General features: G+C 37.9%; 1 pseudogene; it reads left to right on the top strand.

Annotated features, from left to right (window-relative positions):
* The first annotated feature begins 177 nt into the window (after positions 1 to 177).
* Positions 178 to 25811, top strand: part of LOC127649168 (histone deacetylase complex subunit SAP130-like) — a 28158-nt pseudogene continuing 2524 nt past the window's right edge.

The raw sequence follows: 25811 nt of genomic DNA on the forward strand, positions 1-25811 counted from the left end.
TGCAGTTAAATAGTTTTAAAATGATTTGTTTGTGTTCAGCAGAAGAAAGTCGTGCAAATCTGGGATGGAATGAGAGTGAGTAAATGATGAGAGAATTTTCTTTTTTGGGTGAACTATCCCTTTAAAAGGACTAGAAAATTCGGACTTTAGGACTTTTATTTTGAACTTCAAGGCCGGAAGGAAGATGACTTACTGAAGCTAGAATCCCGTTGATGCCCATGGTCGTTTTGCCGGGGATACGGAGTGGATGGAGAGTGCTGTCGTCGTGATTACGTGGTTTTCCTTCTGCAAATACAGGGGTACTGTTAAAATCACGTATTCGGTGCATACACATGTCTATAGCTGCAACATGATAGTCGTAGTTCTGTATCGGAGATTTTTCATGTGTCAGAGTGGCTCATGAGATCTTTGAGCTACTAGTTACGGATGCTGATTCGATTTGTAAAAACACGATATTTATTCATTATTTTACCGTTTTCCTGAACGCGGTTCCACGATTTGACTGTTTTCAATTTCCGGTCTCCAGTGTTTTCTTTCACATCGGTGTATATTCCTAGCGGGTAACGTAATGTTTAAGGTATTACATTAGTAAAAACATTTAAAAACCATGCCGATACTTCACAGAATCGAGATTACCGTTTTTTATAGACAGTGCCTGACCTGAGTGTGCAGATGACATGAAGTGATGGTCAGAGGTTAGTTATGTTGAGATCATTAATTATTCTGAGATGTTATGACAGCCAACAAGTGCACAAGTTGAGCCTGAAATGTATTTTTACTCCAAGTAACACTTAAATGGTTGTTGTTCTCCTCTGGATCGCTCGTTTTGGCCATTTTTACTTGACGTCTCGAGACCAGATATACAAAACAGGTAATTAGAACAAAGTATTTCTAGCAAATCAGTCCACTGTCGGCCATGTTTGGAACGCTCTCGGGAAGCTATTTCCAGTCGTGCCAGTGCAGCTCCTATCTACTTGAATGGAGAAAGACCAAAATCTCAAAAACGGCTTGTCAAAATTACGACCAAAGAACAAATTTCACATCAACAGTAAAATATGATAACACTGGTATCATAAATTGTGATTCTTTAGCTCATATTACGATATAAACCCAAATTTTCTCGGTTTGTATAGCTAATGCGCATGCCCGAGTTGATTGGCAGACGACGTCTGTAGCTAAAAGTTAATTGGCTCTTTTACTTGTAAGGCGGGACTTCCTTTCTACATCTGTTGGCCGTTGGGCGCTCAGAGCTATGGAGGCCCAAACCTGCAAAAATAATAAATAAATAAATGTAATAATACAAAAATTAATAAAGGAATAAATGTCTTGATAAAACAAATATAATTAGTTTTTAATTAAACGTATTCCTGAATTTATTATGTATGACTTTATTCCTTTATTATTTTCTATGTTTATTTTTAAATTTATTTGTATTTATTAATTTATTTTGCATTGTTTTTTATCTTTTTATTTATGTGTTTGTATATTATTATATTCTCATATACATATATATTATTTATTTATACATGTATTTATTTTTACTATTCTGTGTGCAGCATGGAAATGAGGGAGGCAGTCCTTGCGTAGCTCCAGTGCATCATTGGTTGAGAGCTCAATAGTACTTATCAAAAGCAAATAAGATGGATGTCCCAACTTAGCTCTCCCTGACTTAGAATAGGCAGGGAAACGTTTTGCAGAGAGTTTAACAATCCAGGATGTGCTTCGACATTCATACCGGCCTACAGCTCTCCTTAACCATCAATAAGTACCTCGATTCTAAATGAAACATAGTCATTTGATGCGTGGTTATCAACTTAATTCGCTATGTTGCACAACTCTCTAGCTATATGTGAAGCGTCAGCTATAGATTTTTTTTATTACAGGACTTATATATACATACATACATAAACGATCAGGGAAATGAAGCATGGTTGTATCTTTTACAATGAACAATCATAACAACAGAAAACAATATGGCTTTGCGGACATCAAAATATGAAGTTATATACACAGAAAAAAAAAAGAAAAGCATAAGGTTAAATCATATCATTTATTCAACTTGCTCATTTTGTGGTTTTGTTGAAGAAACAGCTCCCCATTTATTTTGTGATTGTAGTATAACCAATAAATCTTGGATTAACTTAAGCTCTTATGTTTTTAGCCCCACAAATAGCTTTAGTTTACACGTGATATGGCTATGACCTAACGTCACATCAAAACAAGTCAAGAGTAATGTAGCACACGCTTCAATTTACAATAAACCAATGGTAAGCAGGACCAGCCCACATAATTATCATACAAGAGACAGAAATGTAAGAATAAATACAAAAATATAATAAATGTGTGAATATTTAAATATGGAAATAAATACAGATGGGAATAAATAAATGAATGCATAAATAAATAATAATAAAAAAAAAAAGTTTAAAAAAAAAAAAGAGAAAATAATAAAGGAAAAAAGTCTACAAAAATAAATTCAGTAATAACTTTCATTACAAAATAATTATATTTGTTTTATCAAGACATTTATTCCTTTATTTTCTTATTATAACATTTATTTATTAATTTTGCAGGTTTTGTCCTCCAAACATAGCTTCTTGGTTGAGTGTTCCAATTTCGCCCATTCATTTTAATAGAGGTGGTCCGTCTCTGCTCAATAATCTCTGATTAGAATCATCATGGCGCCACCCAGTGGTTGGTCAAGAAAACGGGATTAGAGAGCGATCCGAAGGGTATATAGATTTACTTGAGACAACTGACAAATATGCTAAAAAGTTAAGTTTTTATAATCAGCGGTTTCCTTAAAACACGTTCAAGGAGGACATCATCAGTGTCAGTGTTTTGGGTCTCTGAGGGACTGACGAGCTAACAGAGAAAACTACTAGCTAGAGCGTCCTATTTCCTTGACAACTGTTATATCTCTTGCTCTTTCAGGAAGAACGTGAGAGTTCCTGAAGATGAGTTCTCAGCAATATCAACGTCCAGGACTCCCATCTGGACAAGGACAAACACCAGGCAGTAACAACACAGTACTTCCAGGAAGTCAAAACAGCACAGGTAGGTGTCGACACGATGACTCCGTACATCAATTCATTAATGTATATAGGCAAGCTCTGAGTTGTTGATTGAAATGATAGTTTTTAATTTTCTAGACGTTTTTAGACGTCTTAGAATGATTTTTATTGAACATTATCAATTGTGTCTTCATAACTTTAAGGAGGATATGAAGACTCGAATCATGCTCCGCATGACATGGTGTCCAGCGGAGCTGCAGCGTTCAGAGATGACAAGCAGGAGATGGTAGTGGTACGACCCTACCCCCAACAACATGCTAATCCCCTGCCCCATGGAACAGCACCAACTCTGCCCCCTCCTCTCCCTCTCCCTCAGCATTGCCTTGTCCAGTCAGGCACACCTGTCTCTGTGTCAGCAACACCATCCCACCTCCATCAGGGTCTTCCCCTAGCCTTCACTGAGGGTCCTCTGAAGGTACAGGGATTTTGGTCTTTTGATACTTCATCTTTAGCTAGTACCTTCAGTTTATACTTCTAAGCCCTTTCAGGGTACCCAGAACTTCCCACGTCATGAAAACATGGAAATTATCAATTATATGTCTGATTTGTCTGCAAATCATTCGTTTGAGACTGTTATTTTCAATGAATTTGTTAAAGCATTTTACAAATTGATTTTTTTTAAATCCTTTATGTAGTAATCACAAATGACAATCATAAAAGTTCATGCAATTTAATTAGTCAAAAAGAGTAGGCACCTTGTCTACTGCCCTTTCCATAAATTAGCTTGCAAGACAGATTTAAGTAAGTGCAAAAAAAAGAAAGTACTTGTTCTTTCATCTCTCTTCTGTTTGATATAGTCTGCTTTAAAGATGGCCATGCCAGGACGAATGATAGCTCCAGCACCTGTGTCAACACCAGGCCACCTCACTCTACCCCCTAAGGTGCCCAGTCATATTACTGCTACCATGGAAACTCCGCTGGCCTCCGGTATACCTGTAGCAACCATCAGTGGTCAGCAGGTTGGTGGTAGTTAAAGTGGATAAATCTGAATTAGGGCTGTATGAAAATGTTTTCAATCAGAGCTACCATCATTTCAACCAAACCAAGCCATTATTACCAAGTAGATTCAAATGTTTAATGTACTAAAATGCAGTAAAAAATATTGTTAGAAATAATCACGGCATGTTATATACATAGTTTTTCACAAATGAAAATATAATATTCAGAAAAGTGAATAAAAAAAAATAAAAAACCTTGGATAAGTTATCACAAGCAAACCAAAAGATTTAAATACTGTATATGTAAAATGCCACTTGAAGAATTTCAACTGCAATTTGTTTTGGGAGTGGCAACGCAAACAAATTGAATCATTAAATTCTTTGAAACTAATAGTTTTGAAATTAATCTGAGACCCCCGTTTGCACCTGGTATTTTGATGCTTTTTTGGTGATCTGATCACAAGTGGTCTGCGCAAAATACAGGTGGAAATGGGGTCCAAAACATTATGTGATCTAATCATTGAGCCAGTTTACATGCACACCAGTACGCTTATTACTCCTAAAAATCAGCTTATTTAAAAAATCAGACAAAGCAAGAAAACCATGTTTACATGGAATTTGAAATAGTCCAGTTATTCTCTGCTTTTGACTTCAAACTGTGAAGAGGCATGATCTCAACACTTGCATATATTGCATAAGCCAGTAAGAACACTGGTAAAGGTGTTTACATGGCACGCAAAATCAGGGTAATGGGCAAAAATCTACCAATGTTGATCAGTTTATTCTTAAGTGGTTTAAGACTTTACACCAATAAAGGAAAGCCATTTAATGTGTTTACTTGACCACAAACGTTGTCGGCTTATTAAGCATAATTAGTGTAAAAATGCTAACTGAAATGTCATTACTGAAAACGGAGGTGGTAAAAAATGCATATGACCACATTTGAGTAAAGAGATGCATGCATTTTTAAAAGGAAATAACCATGCTATCTGAGTCTTTTGAAAAAGCGAATATATATTAAAGCATGAGAACTTCACAAAACATTCTCAGTGTGTCTGATATCAACATGCAGAAGACACCGTTGACAAGCACACACATCTGAAGATCAGGTTAATACACTAAAATAAGGAAATTATTTTCTTTGATTAAATTTCAGTGTGCCAGTTTTTTTGTGTGCTTCTTTTGTCTTTTATGACTTATTTGCTGTGTATTATAGGGATGCGCCGATATTAATTTTGACCGATACCTATTTTATCAAGAAATTATAGGCTGATAACTATTTTGCCACTTACCTTATTTTGTTTTCAGATCTCTGTTTTATTTAAAAATTATGCTTTAAAACATAGAAAGTGATACAAAAGCCTTTTTGCTGGACATTCTAACAATAAATTAGATCTGTTGAACACAGACCAAAATTTTAAAGAGAGCCACAAAGAAAGATAAATAAAAGATTAAAAAATATGCAAAAAAATAACTAAATATGATTACATGATGATTGATCAGAAAAATATATTATTTTGTATTAAAACATTTTGCATGTCTGTTTTTGCAGTTCAACACAACAGAACTCCATGCATATTGTTGAGCACTGACATGGAAATGTCAACATGAACAAAACCCTTTTAAATTCTGTATTAAAGTAATATAATGGAAAATGCCATCCAGACCACTTGACGGCACTGCTTGCTCACACAGTGCTGACTGAAGCACTGAGTGCAGATTATATTTGAAAGGTTTAGTAACCATGCAAGGCCATGGGCAAATTCCAGTTGAAAGTGATCATCCCTATGCCCTACTCACTCCGAAGGACAGAGCTGTGGGCACTCTGAAGGGAGTACGGCATTGGTGTATGAATGTACCCTTTGCTAACAGTCTTGTGTAAGCTTCTTCCTGAAACTTTTTTTATTATAATTTTTTTTTTAACTTTCAGTTGGAACGACACTTCAAGTGGCATCACCTTTCCGTGAGAACAAGAAAGAAAAAAAATATTACATGTTTTTAGAAGTGCCAACCCTTCTACATAATGTGGCTATTATTATTTCTGGATTGTGCATTTCAATTCACAGAGTTTTTACTGTGTACCTAATTAATTATAAATCAGCCGTCGGTTTTTCATATCAGCGTTTTCATACTTGTAACCGATTTGCCGATGGATTTAATTTGTTAAATAATTAGCCGATAAATATCGACAGCTAATACATCAGTGCATCCATACTTTATTATCATGTAGTAACACACTGTCATAGTGATCGATGCATGTCCTTATGAAATCGGAGACCCTCCCCTCGAAGTCCAAACACAAGTCGGATCACCAAATCACCACTTGTGATCAGAACACTAATGCCAATTTTGCTCCTAAAGTTTAATTCATAGATGCTTTTAAAAACAAATCTATCTTAACACTCTCATACACATGATTTGCGAAAAAAAGGTGGGATAACGAAACTAGTCTGACACGCTCTGTATTTTGTTTAATTTGGCTTCTCATAAGTAACTGGTTATATATATGATTTTATAATTTTATTTAGACTGACTTTTGGTTTGTTTTAAAATGTTTTATGTTTCACAATCAGGGTCACACTGGTAACCTGCATCATCTGATGACCAACGTTCAGATCATCCGCAGTGGTGCTCCTGCACTGCAGATCGGATCCTCTGCCACTCCTCAGCATCCCTTCACCTCTCATTTACCCAGAGGTGAGTTTGCAGGCCAGCCTGGTATTTCTTCCTGTAATATTGTCAGTGATCTGACTGGATTTGTAATGTGGTCACAGGAGCTGCTGCTGCTGCTGTAATGTCAAGCTCCAAAGGAACCACAGTGCTGAGACCAGCAGCTGGTCCGAGCTCTGCCACAGGCCAGCCTACTGTCCAGCATATTATTCACCAACCAATTCAGGTACAGCTTATCATATTTAATGCATAAGGTAACGGAGCCTGATAAAATGCATACATAACTGATAATCTCTTGTCTGTTACAGTCCCGGCCCATAATCACTACCTCCACGGCAGTGCTGCCTACAGTAGTGCCAGTGACTGCCACCAGACCTCAGTCTCCAGTTATCAGCACAGTGGTTGCCCACTCTGGAGACATGGTACATGGGTAAGACAAATACACTTTGTATACATTTTTTTTTTTTTACATGCACTGATTTTATAAGAATTAGCCTTGTAGGCAAGACAAAACTGTCTGATTTTATCTTTCTGGATTCTAGTTGCTCGGCACTGACAATCCACCCTTCCCAAGCGACACTGAGTATTCAAAGACCTCCGCACTCACGGGACACACCCACACGGATCAACCTGCCCCCACACCCTACCATTTCTGCTCAGAAAGCCCTGCCTCACTCTGTTGCACAGGTTGAATTTGTCATTTTAATTTTAAAGCTTAGGTTTTACATTACAGGACCACTAGCATCACCATATGGAATTTGCAAAAAATAACCAATGTTTATGTGCCCAGAAACCATTCACCTTGGTTATACAAGCAAATAGTCTTGCCTCAAACTCACTTAACTCACTTAGTTGAACCAATGTTGCTGTGTTGGGCTGCACGAGCCTTGCAAACATACAAAGGAATGTTTGGATAGTGCCACAGTGTTACACTTTTAGGTGAAATCAATCAACAAATGGCTTATAATTGTCTCTGCATATTAAGCTGGGATTCGAGATTATTTTACTATCCAAAAGGAAGTTGAAGTGTGTCATTTTTTCATAATATTTTCAAATGGAAGTGACAGACCTGTTATACCACCTTTTTTTGATTCTCACTCTTGTAGAAGCCCATCTTTAGCACTATGACACCTGTTGCTGCAGCAACTGTGGCTCCCATTCAGGCTACCAACACTGCACCATCACCCACTACAACAGGTAGATCTATATTACACCTGTGATTCAGTATGTATGCAAATCATGTTGATTCCCAGTATGTTTTGCGATGCGTCAATCTTACAATGAAAACTTAATGATTAGATTGTGGAAGTTAATAATCAATGATAATTACTATAAGATTCCAAATGTGTTATGAATGAATTTCTTGTCCAAACATTCAGTTCTTTACCTATTTTCAGTTGTAAAACTTTTGTGAATTTTACCCAAATTATAGAATCAAACCAAATTGTGACCAATTGTCAAATTAATGATGCATTGTATCGTTTTCTAAAGAATGTAATCAAATTGAATTGCTTTCGGTGCAAATATTTACATGCCTAATTTGAACACCACTTTTCAGGCTCAACGGCCCACACCCAAATATCCAGTAGCAACATTGTCAGTATAGCCTCTCACTCCTCTCATGCTACAACACTGACCACATCCACCATCCCTGTGGGTAAGAAACTTATTAGTTCATCTGCTCTGGGTTTATATTTCTTTCTATTTGAACAGAACTATTGCTATATCGTCTAAGGTTGTAAATTTGGCATGCAATGTTAGAGATATTTAGTACTTTTATCAACCAATCTCTTATTGTTCACATTCGTAAGACATTGCAACATTCAATATAATATAATAAAATGTTTGGTCTACAAAATAATTCCGACTAGGGATGGGCATATTGTGTAATTTTGTAGTGGAGTCAACGAGTTCAAATGTAGAATTTAAGTTCAACCGTTAACCTTTTTTTCTTATTTAAAAATGAGCACTATGCACAAACATCAACATCTAGATTCAAAAATAACAAACAAAAACATTTGCACTCACACATAGAAACATGTGTTCCCGTGGAATTTCCACTGGACCCGATCAGATTTCTTGTGGTATGAAATAAAAGTTCTGAGTTGAAGGTGGTAGCGGACAGTACGTACATAAGTTGTGTGCATGATGATATGAATGTCTATTTTTATATTAGGCTCTTAATTCATGAATGCAAAATAATAATAACATTAATTTGTATTTTATTTTATAATTTATTTTTGATAACATTAATAGAAAATCCAATGTAAAAATGTGCACACAACACGTGCATCAAATTATCCAATATTTAGGGCAGGCTATAGTCAATGGCACTTTCCAAGAATGGCCGAGCAAAGTGTGGACACATCAAAGAATGTGAAACAATGACTGGAAAATGGTAAATTTAAATGTTAAGAAACCAACCTCAGGCAAGTCAGATGGGCATCAAGTCACGCGCCATCTGATAATAGCAATAACAGAAAAATAAAATGTTATTTGTGCACACCTGTTGTCTATTTGTATGGCTTTTGCCCTATATGGAAAATAAATGTGGGGTTGCAGGAACCGGAGTGGTCGAGAAGAAAATCACTGTGGGCAGGGAGCAGGTGAACATTTTAAAATTCAGTAGTAGTGTTCGGGAGCAGGATGGAAAAAAACAGTCCCTCGTAGACCTCTAATACAAACACTTGAAATGATGACAATTTTCTTTTTGGGTAAACTATTCCTTCATGCATACACAGCGCCAACTAATACATTACAACGGCAAGATTGATGGTGTGCTCATTTACATTTACGCATTTAGCAGACACTTTTATCCAAAGTGACTTACAGTGCCCTTATTACAGGGACAATCCCCCCAGAACAACCTGGAGTTAAGTGCCTTGCTCGAGGACACAATGGTGGTGGCTGTGGGGATCGAACAGTCAACATTTTGCTTACCAGTTCTGTGCTTTAACCCACTATTTTATGTAGGAAATCATGACCACTCACTTTAAAATTAAGACTCCAGTCATATCAGAAACCTTCTAAAAGCTGTTTTATTCTACATGGAGAGGATCCGCACATGGGGGCTGCCATGTTAGAATCATATGACCAGCCGAATACTACTCACTTAATCTCAGTAACCCTCCTGTTATTTGACACTTTCATTCATTGATTAAAATAATAATGGCTGACTGTGAATAATTAATTTCTACAATGACATCTGAAACTGAAAACTACTGATTTAAATTATGCTGCATTCAAGCCTCTAAGTGTCAGTGTAAGTTACTGAGTGCTCCTTTAAATTGAGAGAAGCGGTTTCATTGCAAAGCCACATATAAAAAAAATTCTTCCAATATTCTAATAGTGTTTTTACTACTCGAATATAAGATGAACGAGTACTTGATTAGTCGCACACATTCCTAATTTTGATATTTTACCCTTTTCCCTTTTTAATTTTTTTTGAATTTTTTATTATTAAAGCATAGTTTTGGACAGTCACGTTATGCCATGCAAGGTGCGGACGTGTGAAAGTCAAGCTCTGTGCACTTTGCTGGTTTTAACACTATTAATGACATAAACCGGTGAGATTCGATACACATAACTGTTCTAGGAGGACAATATGACAAATAATTCAAAATTCTCAGGCTCTGGATCCATTAAAAGACACTTACGTGCTCAAGCTGACACCCCGAGAAGGCCCTGAGCCAGGGAGTCGATTTGGTCAGAGAAATGAGAGAAATTCGGTGAGAGATATTGAACATGTCTGCAATGCTGATGAAGGTGGCTGCTGATTAGAGGATCTTGCTGTAATACGATCAGTCACTTCCAGGGAGCTTAATTTCTCTCAGGTGGATACAAGTGTGGGGGTCATGTCGAGAAATGAGTCAAATATTTGTAGTCATCGGAGAGGGAATCATCTGCTATTGACCAAGGTGGATTTGGAGCCGGCGGAATAACGTACAAATCATCGGTATTCCTGAGGTCGAAGAGGGTCAGGATATGTGAAATTCCTGGAAGGGCTCTTTCCGAATCTGCTTGATATAACTGGCCACAAGCTGGAAATCGAGTGAGCTCACAGGTTTCCAGCTCAGGGAGAGGGAGACAGGCCCTGATCAATTCTGGCCAAATTTCTGAGATCATCCAATAAAGATCTTGTGTTACACAAATGAGGAGTAAAGGAAGGCTTTTTTGGCAGAACCACAGCATTTTCTTGTTCCCAGACTTTGCGAATTCAACGAGAGAAACGTGATCAATTCAAGGAATGCAAGAAACTCTTACATCAACGGAAGGTCGCTTTTGCACTTATAATTCTCTAGAATGGACAATAAATATGGCCGTAAATCATTCACATACTCGCAGCAAGCGATGTCCTTCATAAAGTCAGTGGAGTAAGTTATTTTGTGGTACTCCCATTGCAGCCGAGTGGACCAACTCACTGAACATTCACTTGACTGTTCGAGGAAACGGAGCACCTTTTTTTATTCTTTTTGTGCTGGTTCTGCCTAGCGGCTGGAGTTTTTGTGGAATATTTCTTGCAAGACATAGGAATGATTAGGTAATTTGTTGCACTCATGTAGCAACTGAATGTTCTGGCTCACTGAACATTCGTTTGACTGTCTGAGGAAACGGAGCACCTTTTTTGATTCTTTTTGTGCTGGTTCTGCCTAGCGGCTGGAGTTTGTTTTGTGGAGTAACACACCTTCGGGACAGTTGTGTGGATGAATCTACACATTCTTTGTGTTTATTTCGCCTATTGGCTGGAGTTTGTGTAATTCTGTCTTGAGCAATCTGATGGCAAAGTTGTCACGGGGGCTCTTGTAGGTATATATGGACTGTTTGAGTTTAGAGGGATGGACGCCGGTTGGCACTGTCATGCATGGGATTAATGCGCATGCTTTTTCTATTTGTTTGTTTCTGGGGGAAGTTCAGGGTTTGATTTGTTGCACTAATGATGGAATGTGGTCTTTAATTTAGTTTTTTTACACACAATCTATTTTTTGTATTGTCTCTCTCCACGTGGAATGTGAATGTGATGGGGCACCCCATAAAAAGAATAGTCATTCTTTTTTTTATCAGAAATTCAGGGTCAAAGTCTTATTTTGGCTAATATGTATGCACCTAAATGATCAGGGCTTTTTTATAGATCTAGGGATATTGCAAGCCGCTGGCACCCCTCATGATATAATATTGGGAGGAGACTTTAATCTTTTGATGGACTCAAGGCATAAGTGTGTATGCCCCCTAGAGTAACATTGACGCTTCACAGGATGTGTAAAAATCTTGGTCTTAGATATTTGGAGACATTTAACCCAGCTGGTTGGGACTATACATGATATATATTTCATCAGTCCATAATATATATTCTAGAATAGATGTTTTTTTTTATATCTAGTTCTTCATTTAATTTGTTGTTGATTGCTCAATAGGAAATATTTTATTCTTTGATCATGCCCTGTGAGTTTAGAGGCGTTGCCACATATGGTGAAAAATAAATCATATATTTGGAACTTTAATGTATCCCTTTTGCAAAATCCTGAATTTCAACAAATGTTAAAGACTGATATCAATGTTTAAAACAACTGGTCCTCAGTATCCTCTGTTGGCATGGCTTGGGAGGCACTTAAGGTGGTTCTTAGGGGCCGGATCATACAGTATGCCTAATTCACCCAAAAATCCAAAGCACGAGAACTTGTGGAGTTGGAGGGGAATATTAAAAGTGCAGAGGCAGAACTGAAGCGCCAAATGTCATCTACTGGCCTTAGATAGGCAAACCGGTTAAGTTATGCCATCTCTTATACATATAGATCAGGTGGGGTTTATTTGGGGCCGCAGCTCTTCTGATAACATTAGGTGTTTCATTAATATCATGTGGTCAGTGGCGAATGATCAGTATTCCAAATTCAACTACCTGCTACATTCTCTCCCTGTAGAAGTCCCCCTCTCTTATTTCAAGCGATTTGATAGCATAGTGAATTCCTTCATTTGGAATAGTAATCGTCCCAGATTACATTTCAGTATATTGCATAGGCCGATTGACAAAAGTGAGCTAGGCCTTCCCAAGATTTTGTTTTTTATTATGCTTTAGGTCTCAGACATTTGGCTCATTGGTCACTTCCACCTGAGAGACCCGTTTCCTGGTTTTGTATTGAACAAGAAGTTCTTGCCTTTATCTTGCACTTGCACTCGGTATGGACAAAAGTATCCAGACTGTTTAATTCAGATATTTATTTAAATGTTGCCTCGAGCATATGACTGAATCCAAAATGATGTATTAAGTCCCCTTTCTACTGGTCAAAGTGGATTTTGAGAAATGTTAATACTTTTCCTTGTTAACTGATATGAATCAATAAAAAAATTTAATCCGAAAACATAGTTTTAGTGACCTCTTGAGCGGATTATCATTTGCTGGTGACCAACCTACTGGACCTACCAATCTATTTATTGATTTAAACTATATTTTAAAAGTGAAATATGATCAATACAAATTTTGAGGTTTGAATGTTGGAGACGCAAAGTTTACGTAGAAATCTTTTTATGAGCATATTTCCAGGAACACGTTTTGCTTGTAAAATGGTAAAGAATGTCCATTGCTCTTGTCTCTTTTAGCTAAGGTGGTACCGCAGCCCATCACACACACACCACCACGTATACAATCTGAATACCCTGGAGAGAGGGGCAACCTCATCCCTATTTCTGGTCATCGCTCCTCTCCCAACCCCATCACCATGGAGAACCGCACTGACAACAGGTAATCAAAATATAAGGCTTATTAACTTTTTATATATATTTTTTTTAAGTGTATATAATACATTTACAACATTATTCTTTGTGTTGTATTACCCTGGCATTAATTCAAACTCTCCATTGTTACAATGGGGTTTCAAAAACATCTGCTGAGGGAGTGACAGTAAATTTGGCATTTTTCTCTCTTTTGACCCTCTTCCTCCATTTTGGAAAGTCGTGGAAGTGTAATAGTGGATTTTCTGTTGTTTTCTTACATATTCCAAACTCGAAAATTCTCCCAATGAGGAAAGCTTTATATTTTAATTGTGTTTTTGATGTAAACTGGCTAATTGTGATAATGCATCAGTATTTTTTGAGTATCTTCATAGATCAGGTGCAAGGCTAAGTTAAGGTAACTATTTGCCTGTTAGGCCTGATAATTATATAGTGTTTTATGTCCTTCTACAGACAATCTGTTCCAGTGCAGTTCCAGTATTTCCTGCCCACCTACCCATCAGCACCGTACCCACTGACCCACACTTACACCCCCATCACCAGCTCTATGTCGTCCATACGCCCATATCCAGGTACCACTGGTGCTTATTGAAGTTTATGTTAAATAAAACTAAATAATTTATTCACCAGTATAGAATAAAAGCTTTTGATTTTAAATTGTTTTGCTTGCTTGATTTGTGGACACGATAATGGCTCCAGGCCCCAGTGCAGCCATGCCTGCCCAGACAGGTGTAGGTGTTGCAGCTGCAGTTCATCTGAATTCTATGCAGCTGATGACAGTGGACCGCATTGCCCAGATCAACACCCAAAACATCCAGCCAGCTGCTATGGCAACACAGGGCATCCAGCCCACACCCATCCCGGCCCAGGGCCTACATACTTCTGCCCAGATCACCACCTCGAGCATTCAGCCTACACCAGTCAACCAAAACCAGTCCCCGACAGAGTCCAAGGCCTCAGGTGAGGAGCCTCAGATAAGCTCTTTATTTTACATTAAGGTCCACTTTTAATTCTCCACACCAATTCATGCCAAACATTCTCCTTAGAATGAGTAAATCTGGAGAATTGAATCTAGGGATGTTCTGATCGATCGGCCTCTGATCGGTATTAGCCGATAATCAAGTTCTATGAATCTATCACCGGTATCTCGTCCTGTCCCATCACGTGAACCTATCACAGGTCTTTTATAATGACGCAAAAAACTTGAGCCTATACTCAAACATTAGTGTTGCGGGCCGCGGCCATATCTTTACCTTTGCAATTTGCATTGTATGTTTAAAAAAAATGTTAAGGTATTTAAAAAAATAAAGTAGGAACGTCAGCCAAAAGGATTAATAAAACAAAACTGATTTGACACTTAAGAACGGCTCATCGCGAGGAGTAAGGCGAATATTAAAAGCAGGCAAGTGCAAAGGCATCAGCAAAATGCCTCTCACTCAACCAACAATAACAGTTGCATTGAAAAAGAATGAACCTTACACAGTTGATATCAAGAAAGCTAAAACTATAGCAGTGAAGATAATGTAGTTCATAAGCATCGATAACATCGATAACCACCCACTGTCAGTCGTGGAATATGTTGGATTTAAATGCCTTATCGCACTTTTGAAACCACGATATTATCTGCCCATGCGCAAATATTTTTCTGATGTAGCTCTACTGGAGTTATATCAAAACGTGTATATCACATAAATGGCCTGCTACACCAAAATGTGACTGGGATTAGCTTGGCATCTGATATTTGGAGCTCTAGTGTGTCCCCTGTATCTATGTTAAGTCTGAGAGTACAGTAGATAATTGAAAACTTCGAAATCAAGTATGTGATTCTCCACTCGCAGGAATTTCCTGCCACACACACTGCCGAGGCTTTGGTCACTACCTACAATGACATGTTTTGAGCATGAGGGATACCAAAAGAAAAGTGCATGTCGAAATGCGTGACAATGCAATGAAATGGCAAAGGCTATGAGAGATGGCAACTTACCCAGCCTGCCTGCATGGCACATACTCTGCATCTAATGGTTTTTAAGGGAGTGCTGTCACAGTGCGCAATCTGTGATGCTTTGGCTATTGGCAGGCGCATTGTTGGACATTTCAGACACTCTCCCCAAGCTTACTCACACTTGTGAGATATCATAAAACAACTTGGCCAGTCAACTAAAAGGTTGCAGAAGGACGTAGACACGTGCTGGAATAGCACATATTACATGCTCAAATCTCTGCTGAAACAGAAACGTGCATTGATAGCTTACACAGCTGACTGTCATCCCCAATTTCACCCGCTACACAGTTGAAATTAATTGAAAATGGGGTTTTCCTTCTTGCTCCTTTTGAAGAATTGATAAGAGATAAGCTCATCAACAGCACCTGCGGCTGATGTCATCCCATTTATCAGCGCTCTGAAGCATCTCTTTGAGACAAAAACCAACTCAGACAAAGCAATGAAATCATCTAAACAGACACTCCTAGAAGCTTTCGCAAGAAGGTTCAGCAACATTGACAGACAGCCTCTATATATTTTGGCTGGCATCCTTGATCCCAGGCATCTACGATTAAGACACTGTTGGATACATATAGCTAAAGTAGTGACTGCTTAATTGTTTCTGTTTATTACATTTTATTATGAGCATTTTATGATAATATGGATATTGTTTTGTGTAAGCCTTAAAGGGAATAATGGAAAGGAGGAGGCAAGAACCGGCTTGACAATATAAATAATAGTTTCATTATAAACTTAACCAAAAAGACACACACACACACACACACACACACACAGGTGTCGTGTACAGGACGGGGAGCCCCTGGCATGACGTACGGTGATCGGTTTTGGCTGAAAAAATCGCGATCTGGTCATCCCTAATTGAATCATTAGGCCAGTGCTGGCATGTTTTGTATTGCATTATATTCAATATTCATTGGATGTTTACTGTGATGATCTTTTGACAATGTTTTGTTGTCAAATGTCATTATTATATCCCTTGGTAACATGTGCTATGGTTTGAAATGGATTTTAAGTTCATAAGTTTTTCTTACACTTGCTCTGTAAAAACTCTATTAGTTAATTTGTTTGAAATTAGGCTGGGTTTATAGTTTGAAATCTCTTGAGAAGTCATAAAAAGTGGTATCCCAGTAATTTTCATTTAATATAGTATAAAATTATATAGTTTTACTCCTATCTATCTATCTATCTATCTATCTATCTATCTATATATATATATATATATATATATAAGTACTTTTAAATATGTTTAAAATCATGACCACACACATGAAATGATTAATCCAGCTACTCACTTTATCTTTATAACTCCTCTGTTATTGGCTCACTGATAATTTTTAATAACAGGAAAATAATGCTTTTGCATGCCGCTGCATCCATGGCGCTTGGTTCCAGTATAGCAGTACAAGTCCAAGATTACTGCTATATTGGCAAAAAAACAAAACTTACTGAGTGCTCCTTTTAACTTTAGGATCTATTTAAAGCAAAAATGTTGTATTGATGAGTGCCTTTTGTGTTCTTTTTCTATAGTTGTGCTGGCTGATGGTTCCACACTAATAGCTAACTCTATTAGCAATGCATTTAACAACAGTCAGCCTGCCACCACTATGGCACAGACACACAATCAGAGTGCCATTTCTGGAGCCCCCTCACTTGTGACATCCCCTCGACCTAGCATTCTGCGCAAAAAACCTGCCAATGAAGGGTGAGAATGATCTCGGCACTTAATTGACTTTTAGGGTTTATCTCATGAAGAAATAAATAATTTAACTAAAAAATCCAAAGCAAAAAAGTATATTTTAGGACCATTTAAAGGGATAGATCCCTCAAATGTCATTCCATATCTACAGTTGTGACCAAAAATATTGGCACCCTTGGTAAATATGAGCAAAGAAGGCTGTGAGAAATGTCTTTATTGTGTTTATCCTTTTGATCTTTAATTCAAAATATTAACATAAATCTATCCTCTAATGGATATCAAACAATTGCAAACACAACAAGTTTTATATTTGTGTGGCACAATTATTTGCACCCTTTCATTCAATACTTTGTACAACCTCCCTTTGCCAAGATAACAGTTCTGAGTCTTCTCCTTCAATGCCTAATGAGGTTGGGGAACACCTGGCAAGGGATCTGAGATCATTCCGCCATACAGAATCTCTCCAGATCTTTCAAATTCCCAGGTCCATGCTGGAGGACTCTCCTCTTCAGTTCACCCCACAGGTTTTCAATTGGGTTCAGGTCAGGGGACTGGGATGGTCATGGCAGATCTTTATGGTCAGTGGACCATTTTTGTGTTGATTTTGATGTTTGTTTTGGATCATTGTCCTGCTGGAAGATCCAACCAGGAGCTTTCTGGCAGAGGCAGTCAGGTTTTTATTTTTTGTATCTTTCGGTGTTTGATAATGTCTATGATGCCATGTATCCGAACAAGATGTTCAGGTCCTCTGGAATATAACGTTAAAGATCCTCCACAATATTTAACCGTGAGCATGAAGTACTTGTCCATTTGGCTATCTCTCTGTGTGCACTAAATCATCTCTGGTGTTTTCTGCCAAAAAGCTCTATTTTTGTTTTATCTGACCATAGAAACTGGTCCCATTTTAAGTTCCAGTAGTGTTTAGCAAACTGAAGATTCTTGAGTTTGTTGTTGGATGAGAGCAGAGGCTTTTTTTTTTCTTGAAACCCTCCCAAACAATTAGGTGATGTCTGATTGTAGTTATGGAGACTTTCTGACCCCAAGACCCAACTAATTTCTGCGATTCTCTAGCAGTGATCCTTGTAGATGCTTGGAGATATTGACACATGTCCTCTTCCTGGCTGATTCTCAACATCTCCAGTTGATTGGAACCGCTTCATTATTGTACTGAAGGTGGAAATCGGTATTTTCAGCGCTTTAGGTATTTTCTCATAGCCACTTCCCATAACCTTTTGCTGCACATCAGAACTATATTCTTTGGTCTTACACATTGTGATGGATGACTAAGGGAATTTGGTTTGTGTGTTACCTCATATTTATATCCTTGTGAAACAGGAAGTCATGGCTGAACAACTTCATATTCCTAGTCACCCAGGTGTAATAGAAAATATAAAATATAAATGGGAATATACTTCAGATATATTTTACTCATAAGAATTTCTAGGGGTGCCAATAATTGTGATAAACTTGTTTTGGATAAAAATATATATTTATTTAAATTGTTTACTTCAGTTAAAGGCTAGATTTTTGTGAATATTTTGAATGAAAGATCAAAAGCATAAACAATAAAGACATATTTTTTCACAGCCACCTTTGCTCATATTTACCAAGGGTGCCAGTATTTTTTGGCCACAACAGTATATAACTTTCTTCCATGAAACACAAATGGAGATGTTAGGCAGAGTTCTTAGTCAGGTTTAGTGCATGATGAGACCATTTACATTTTTGTGTAAACTAACCCTTTTAGATTAAAAAAAAAAAATTATTATCCTGTCTTAATCATTGTAGATTTAATACAGTATAACAAATAGTACCATTATGTTACTTACATTTGTATTTCTAACAAATGTATTTTACATTTTCAATAATGTACTTTTCTTTTTTTAAGTACTATGATAATTAGATTTTTTTTGTATCACAGAAGGCTACTGGCAATTGGAAAAGGGGATATGGCTTAATTGTTGTAAAAAAATCTTAATGGTCCTAAATATAGGATTGATTTTCTTTTTGTATTTGTATTTATTATTTATATCGAGATTTTTATAAAATTACCCAGAAATGCCATTTTCTTGAGATTTGCCCATAAACAGATTTTCTTTATTTTATTTTTCAGATAACGTGCCAATAGTTGAACATTTCTTATTGTGAAAATGTGTTGATGTTTTCAAGACTGGGACTTAATGTGGCTCTTTATTTTATAAAAGCATGGCTATTAGGAAGAGCCTGATTCCATGTCAGCTAAGGGACTCTACAACCCCTAGAATCGATGGAGCCATCAGAAGTGCATCAGCATCACCTCGCCCTGCGAGGTATGAAATAATCAAAATTGATTTTGATTTTACAAGATCATCAGGTTTATTAATGCAGCTAGCCTACTGTTTGTATTATAACTTAGTCTTCAATTGCAACTCAAATTTCTAAACACAAAATCTCTAAAAATGTATTGACAGAGTGAAGCCCAAAACTGACATCCACGTGAGCCTCACTCCTTCTGTAACTGCGCGCATTTGAGTCTATTCCTAGCCAGGGCAATGAACAGCAACCACAAGATGTGGGGCCACCTCCCTCTCAGCTTGCCTCACAACCTGTCCCCTCCCTTCTGGCTTTAGCCACGCCTCCCTCTCAACCCACAGCTGCTCTCTCAGCCATACCTGCTGCAATGGCTGTCACCCTGCCAATTTCCTCTATGGCCAATGTAGTGGCCCCACCCACCCAGCCAGCACCCAGTACCACATCAGCATGTGCCATCAGCTCCACCCTCCCCGAGATTAATATTAAACAAGAGGCAGAGCCTATGGATACTACAAATCCAGGTAGGACATTTATAGGAGGTTTTTACAATGGGTCAATGGATAAATTGTGTTAATGAGTCAATGTGCTACATTTTAATGGAAATTATAGTCATTAGCCAATAACCATGCCTGCTTAGCTGATTAACAGATGTGTTAGCTCCCTGTTGTGTCAGTTGATAGAACTTACAGCTAAATCTGTTTATTTAGGATAAAATAATCGTATAAGTTCAGCTTGCACAATTTCCATTTTTGTGTGTTCTGTGTTTTAGTAAATATTACTGCCATTTTATGATCAGCCCCTGGCCACCCAGCTCTCTAGATGTCGACTGCCATTGATAAACCCACTATTTTACACACTCGTTCCAATTTGTTCTCTTTCACCTCATACCCCCTCAGTGGCATATGGGCCCAACAGTGGTGAACAGATGTTGGCAGTACCTGCTACAGACATCAACCAAGGAGCCTCGCCCAGGAAGAAGCCCCGGAAGCAGCAACATGTCATCTCCACTGAAGAGAGTGAGATGATGGAGACCAACAGCACAGACGAGGAGAAGTTTCCACCCAAACCCCTCAGCCTGCGTGCAGAGAAACGCAAGTCACCTCCTAAAGAATACATTGGTTAGTTCTGATTTCATTACATTTAGCTGTTTATTTTGTTCCTTCTAAGCAGTTTTTAGAAGCTAAACATGTTTGACCAAGATACGGAAATGTTCTGTGAGGCCAGATAAGGTCACTAAACAGTCATACAGCCATTGACAGCAAGTGTTGAGTGTATAAAGCTTTTTAGAAACATTAGCCCCTTTCCCACATACAGTTCTGGTACTTTAACCTTAGTAACGTTATAGAGTAGAGCTCTTAAGAAGAACGGCACCCCGCATGTAGAATTTCCCCCTCTTGCATTCGCATGCACAAAAGTAACCCTCTTAGTGACGTCATCTAGTGTCTAACACTTTAGACAACACCAGCTTGGAATAAGTCTCAAAAGTTATTTAAGTGTAAAAAACGTTCACACATTTTTAATAGAGCACATATGGTTTGGAATTTACTTGTGCATTAAATTACAGATATAAAATGACCAGTGTGATTCTGTGTACTGCATTGTGAGCTTACAAAATACAGTATAAAGTATACAGCATATACTTTATTTGTGCATTCTTTTATGAGCAATTGCGATAAGCTTTGATGTGGTTAACTGCATTGGTGAAATAATGCTGAGCGACTAGATCAGACAGTTGTGTTCCTTCTCTCACCCCGTTGGCTGTATCTTTAAAAAAAAAATTGAGTACTCCGCTGTGCTGAAACAGGCGGTGTTGTGATCCTTAAAGGGAAAAAACAGACGGCGTTCAACATATTTAGTTAGACTTTAACTTTGCCAGCTATACAATTCTTACAATTTGTCATACTTTATCCTGATATATAGTAAGAGCTGGCATGGGCAACTGAGATGACAGATTGCTCCCCTGTTTCTCCCCTGTCCCACCCCACCCACTAGGGGAGGGAGGGGCCCTTATTCTCACAGCTGTCCATGCCCAGTTGAGTTGCATTTTTAAAAACAGTTGTGAGGTGGACTTGAGATGAAAGAGGGCGGTTTCATGACCCTTTAAGGAAACTGATCTCATATCAGTTTGAAAAGCACATTATTTTCATCCTGAAGGGGCGTTGATTAGGCTTTGAGCGTGCATATTTTTTCTGGGCAAAGCAACGGAGCAGGATATGATGTCACACGGGAGAGCTTCTGGTTTTAGCAAATAACACTTCACAAATAACAAAAAATATTATGATGAAAATGTTCAAATATACAGTTTACGCACTTTCCAGCAACAATGAAAACGCACAGCTTTGATAGCTTTTTGATATGTATCCTTTGAATTGAGCCAAAGGTCAGTGTGTGACATTTCGATCTTCTACTGGTCACACGTAATCTCTTCATGCAGATTTTCAGTTCAGAATTCAGCATCATACAAATTTTCTTCGCATGAGCTTGCCTTTCTGGTCTCCCGTGTTCATTTGAATGGCAGTGACTGGAGTTCACAAAGATTCAAGTTTTTCAGAAAACTGGAAAATGCTGCCTTCGGAGGCCTATAAATGGGCGGTACCCTTTATACAGCCTCACCGGTTTTTGGACACAGCCAGTGTCCTCAGGTTTTAGTTTTTACACTTGACGCATGAGCCGTGCATGCATGCTGCATCCTGAATCTGCAGTGAGAGGAGAGATAAGACCCTCGATCAGTCTATTTTGACCACACAGCACACGCTGAACTCAGCAGAGAGAACATGTTGAAAATGCACTATAAATCTGTTTATCAACTCAATCATTTACAATAAAGGCTTTTATGACTCAACATAAAATCTTAATAAAGTCTTGCAATACTAGCAACAGGCATGCAATACTTTCTTCATGTAAGCTAGATTTCACAAAGGTTATGTTTATAATAGATTTAAATTACCTTCTCTCGGTAAACATTGTATTATTTGTGTCCGTTATCCTAGGGAAAAAACAATGTAGTGTCACGGCCGGCTCGTAAGCCACGACAATAAGGGAGATTACAATTTGGATACTTGCTCAAAGTATCATTTATAAAAAAGAAAAGAATTACATCAAATGAATTGTAACAAAATCGAATGATATTAAATACAGTAAATCTGAATCCGTGAGAGGAACCTTGAAGAGCGATAGAGAGCCGGCTTTAAAGCCAATGGAGCCCTCAGCACAGGTGAATCCTGTCAGGACTAATGATTGGGGCTCCTCAACTCAGCCACTACCAATCTAAAAAACAAGGTTAAAAAAATCACTTTTCTATATTTCACATTTTCTGTATAGTCACACAGTACAGATACGAGAAGTGTGTTTCTTGTTGAAGTCGCACAGCAGCTCTGCTCACCCCCCTCTCTCTCTCATACACACACACACACACATACATAATGTGAAACAGGCAATATTCTTTGGAATATTCTCTCCTCTCAGGCGGCGGCTAACAGCTACAAATTTGTTTACAAATTGCGGCTGCTGACTAATCGTTTTTCACATTGCTTTGTGTGTCATATGTATTTGATCAATCATAGGTTGCAGCACCTCCCACAGTCCCTGTTCTCCCAAAAAAGTACCTACCCCGGAGTAAGAGCTAAAAGAGTCTCTCTGAACGCTAAGAGGAACTATAGTTCCTCAGGTGCGAAAGTGTTGAAAATGAGTAGTTCCAAGTAAAAGTACTTTATTTGGCTTTATTTCCTGCAGTGGGAAAGGGCCTATTGTTCACTTTACTATTTAGCAAGTTCTGACAATTTACAACAAAGTACATTTTAAAGCTTATCAACTGACTTGGTAAAAATTACCTTTACCAGATATATATTATTTGTGTGTGGAACATTTTAAAAACACACCCTTCAGCTTTTAGACTGCTGCTCCCTGACTGTGCAAGAAACTCTGTTTATTGTGAAATGGCAACAGTGACCGTGTCGTAACTGAACTGAATAGATGCCTGGTGTATTAACATTGCTGGAATAAGATAATCCATGGAAGATAAAGCTTAGAAACTTTTTGGCAGTTTGTGAGATGTTCTGGGAATGACGAACAACTGTAGTTGGCCTGATCAAAGTTTTGAATTTCTCAAGTTGTGTAATACTGTTTGATATATGATTTGATAAGTCTTTATACAACAAAGGGAGTGTACTAGGTTACATGGGATCTGTCCAGCTAATCTCAACAAACATTGAGTGTGCAGAGTCATTAATCACATAGATCTTAAAGTAATAATGTAACAAAGATATCGTGACCTCTATAATACCCAGTTTGAGCATCAGTGTATCTGTTCTCACTTGTGCAGATGAGGAGGGAGTTCGGTATGTTCCCACCCGAGTTCGGCCTCCAATCACTCTGCTACGACACTACCGCAACCCCTGGAAGGCGGCGTACCACCACTTTCAGAGATACAGCGAAATACGTGTCAAGGGTCTGTGTAGGCTTATTGTTTTCCATTTAGCAAAATAGTCTGCCATCAGTCATTCATTAATGCATGCTTTTGTTATCCAATCAGAGGACAAGAAGGGCACCCTGCAGGATGTGGCCAATCAGAAAGGAGTGGTGTGCAGAGCCCAGGGCTGGAAAATTCACCTCTGCGCTGCTCAGCTTAAGCAGCTAGTGAGACTTCCTCTGTTTGAAGATTAATTTATCAATATCAAACAGTTGAAATGCCAGGCTTGATTGAAATTTGGCTCCTGTCCACAGACAAATCTGGAGCATGATGTTTACAGTCGTCTGACGAGTCTTCACGAAGGCCTCATTCCGAAGAAGAAAGCTGGAGCTGATGATGATCTTCATCGCATATATGAGCTCATACAGGTGGGATTCATTCATTGGTTTCAAGCAATGATTGCTTGCACTGCATATTGCACCCAAAAAATGGCAAGTACTTTCCAAAATCGCAAGCTTCAATCATAATTTAGATTTGTCACTCCTTTTTTTAAAAAAACAAAAAAGTTAAAGCGAGGCACTTACAATGGAAGTGAATGGGGGCCAATTTTCGGAATGTTTAAAAGCAGACACATGTATTATTTGAGCTGTAAAGTTGTTTATAACGTTGTTTTGGGCTTATGGCGTTACATTTGTCATGGAAACAAAGTTTACAATTTGGATATAACTTTACACAGAGAAGGTTAGTAAGTGATTTTCATATTCACTAAAATTGGCTATACCTTTGAAAATGAGTATTTTATCATTTACGGATTGTCCACATTCACTTCCATTTTAAGTGCCTCAGTGGGAATCAGATTTTTTCTTCGTTTGTTTTTTAAGAAAAGGAAGGTCAAGTCGACATAATTTTTTTTGATAATCAACATTATGCCACAAATGTTGTCGAATTGAGTTTAACATGTATTGAATCAGGAATAAACCTTTTAATGTGCGACTTTTGAACCTAACTGTATATGATAGAAAGGAGTCATAATGTCACGTGTTGAAAGAAAATAATATCAAACTCTAAATATCAGATGGAATCATAGTCTGAGCATAAGAAATCGGAGTCTGTACCCATCATATACTATGTGATATTCTGTGAAAACTCAGACTGGCCCAAAACCTGCAAACTGGAGTTGTCCCGATTGCAAATTGGGGATAAAAACAGTATTAAGGTGAAAAGTTTCACCAAAAATAAAAATCATCTCATCATTTACTCAACTTCATGTCATGCCAGATGTATATTACTTTTTCTTCGGCAGAACAAAAAAAAAGATTTTTAGAAGAATATCACAGGGCTAAAAAAATTAATTGACTGTGACAATAATTTAAAATCTAGTCGCCTTTGGCGACATTCGGGTTGTGTGCATTCATATGCGGTTTCGTCAGATATGGTCTTGTGAGATATTGAATACATCTTTAAAGCGTGCGCTGCTTTTCATGGTGGCGTAGAGACTCGCATCGTTGTTGCTGCACGCAACAACAAACCAAGTGCGAGAGATTTGTGAACAAAGGACTCCTTTGAACCGGATATTTTTCATGAATCGCCCAAAAAGAATGGAGGGTTTGAGCTCAGGTTAGCAGTTTCAATATGATTCACTTTCTCATCAAATCAGATGTCAGTGAGCTTACAACTTTCAAAATAAGTCCCATGTGTATTTCGGGCTTCTTTATAATTAAAAGTTCTGTATTGTGTACCACTTTTTTCTTCTGATAATTATTGATTGGTTTTGGAGTAGCACAAAAAACTGCAATTTGATTCAATTTGCACTCTTGTAGTCTCTGTTTCTGGGCCATCCAGTAACAGTAAAGAAAGACTAAGGCTATATTTTAAAACAATTAAAATGATAAATGTATATAATCAAGCTTTTGACACTTAGGACAATTGAGGGACTTGTACACTATTACACAAGGTGCAAACATTCATTGATGCTCTACTATATGCATATTATACTTTATGAAATTAT

The sequence above is a fragment of the Xyrauchen texanus genome, chromosome 9 (assembly GCF_025860055.1).
Source record: "Xyrauchen texanus isolate HMW12.3.18 chromosome 9, RBS_HiC_50CHRs, whole genome shotgun sequence".
NCBI classification, from domain to species: Eukaryota; Metazoa; Chordata; class Actinopteri; order Cypriniformes; family Catostomidae; genus Xyrauchen; species Xyrauchen texanus.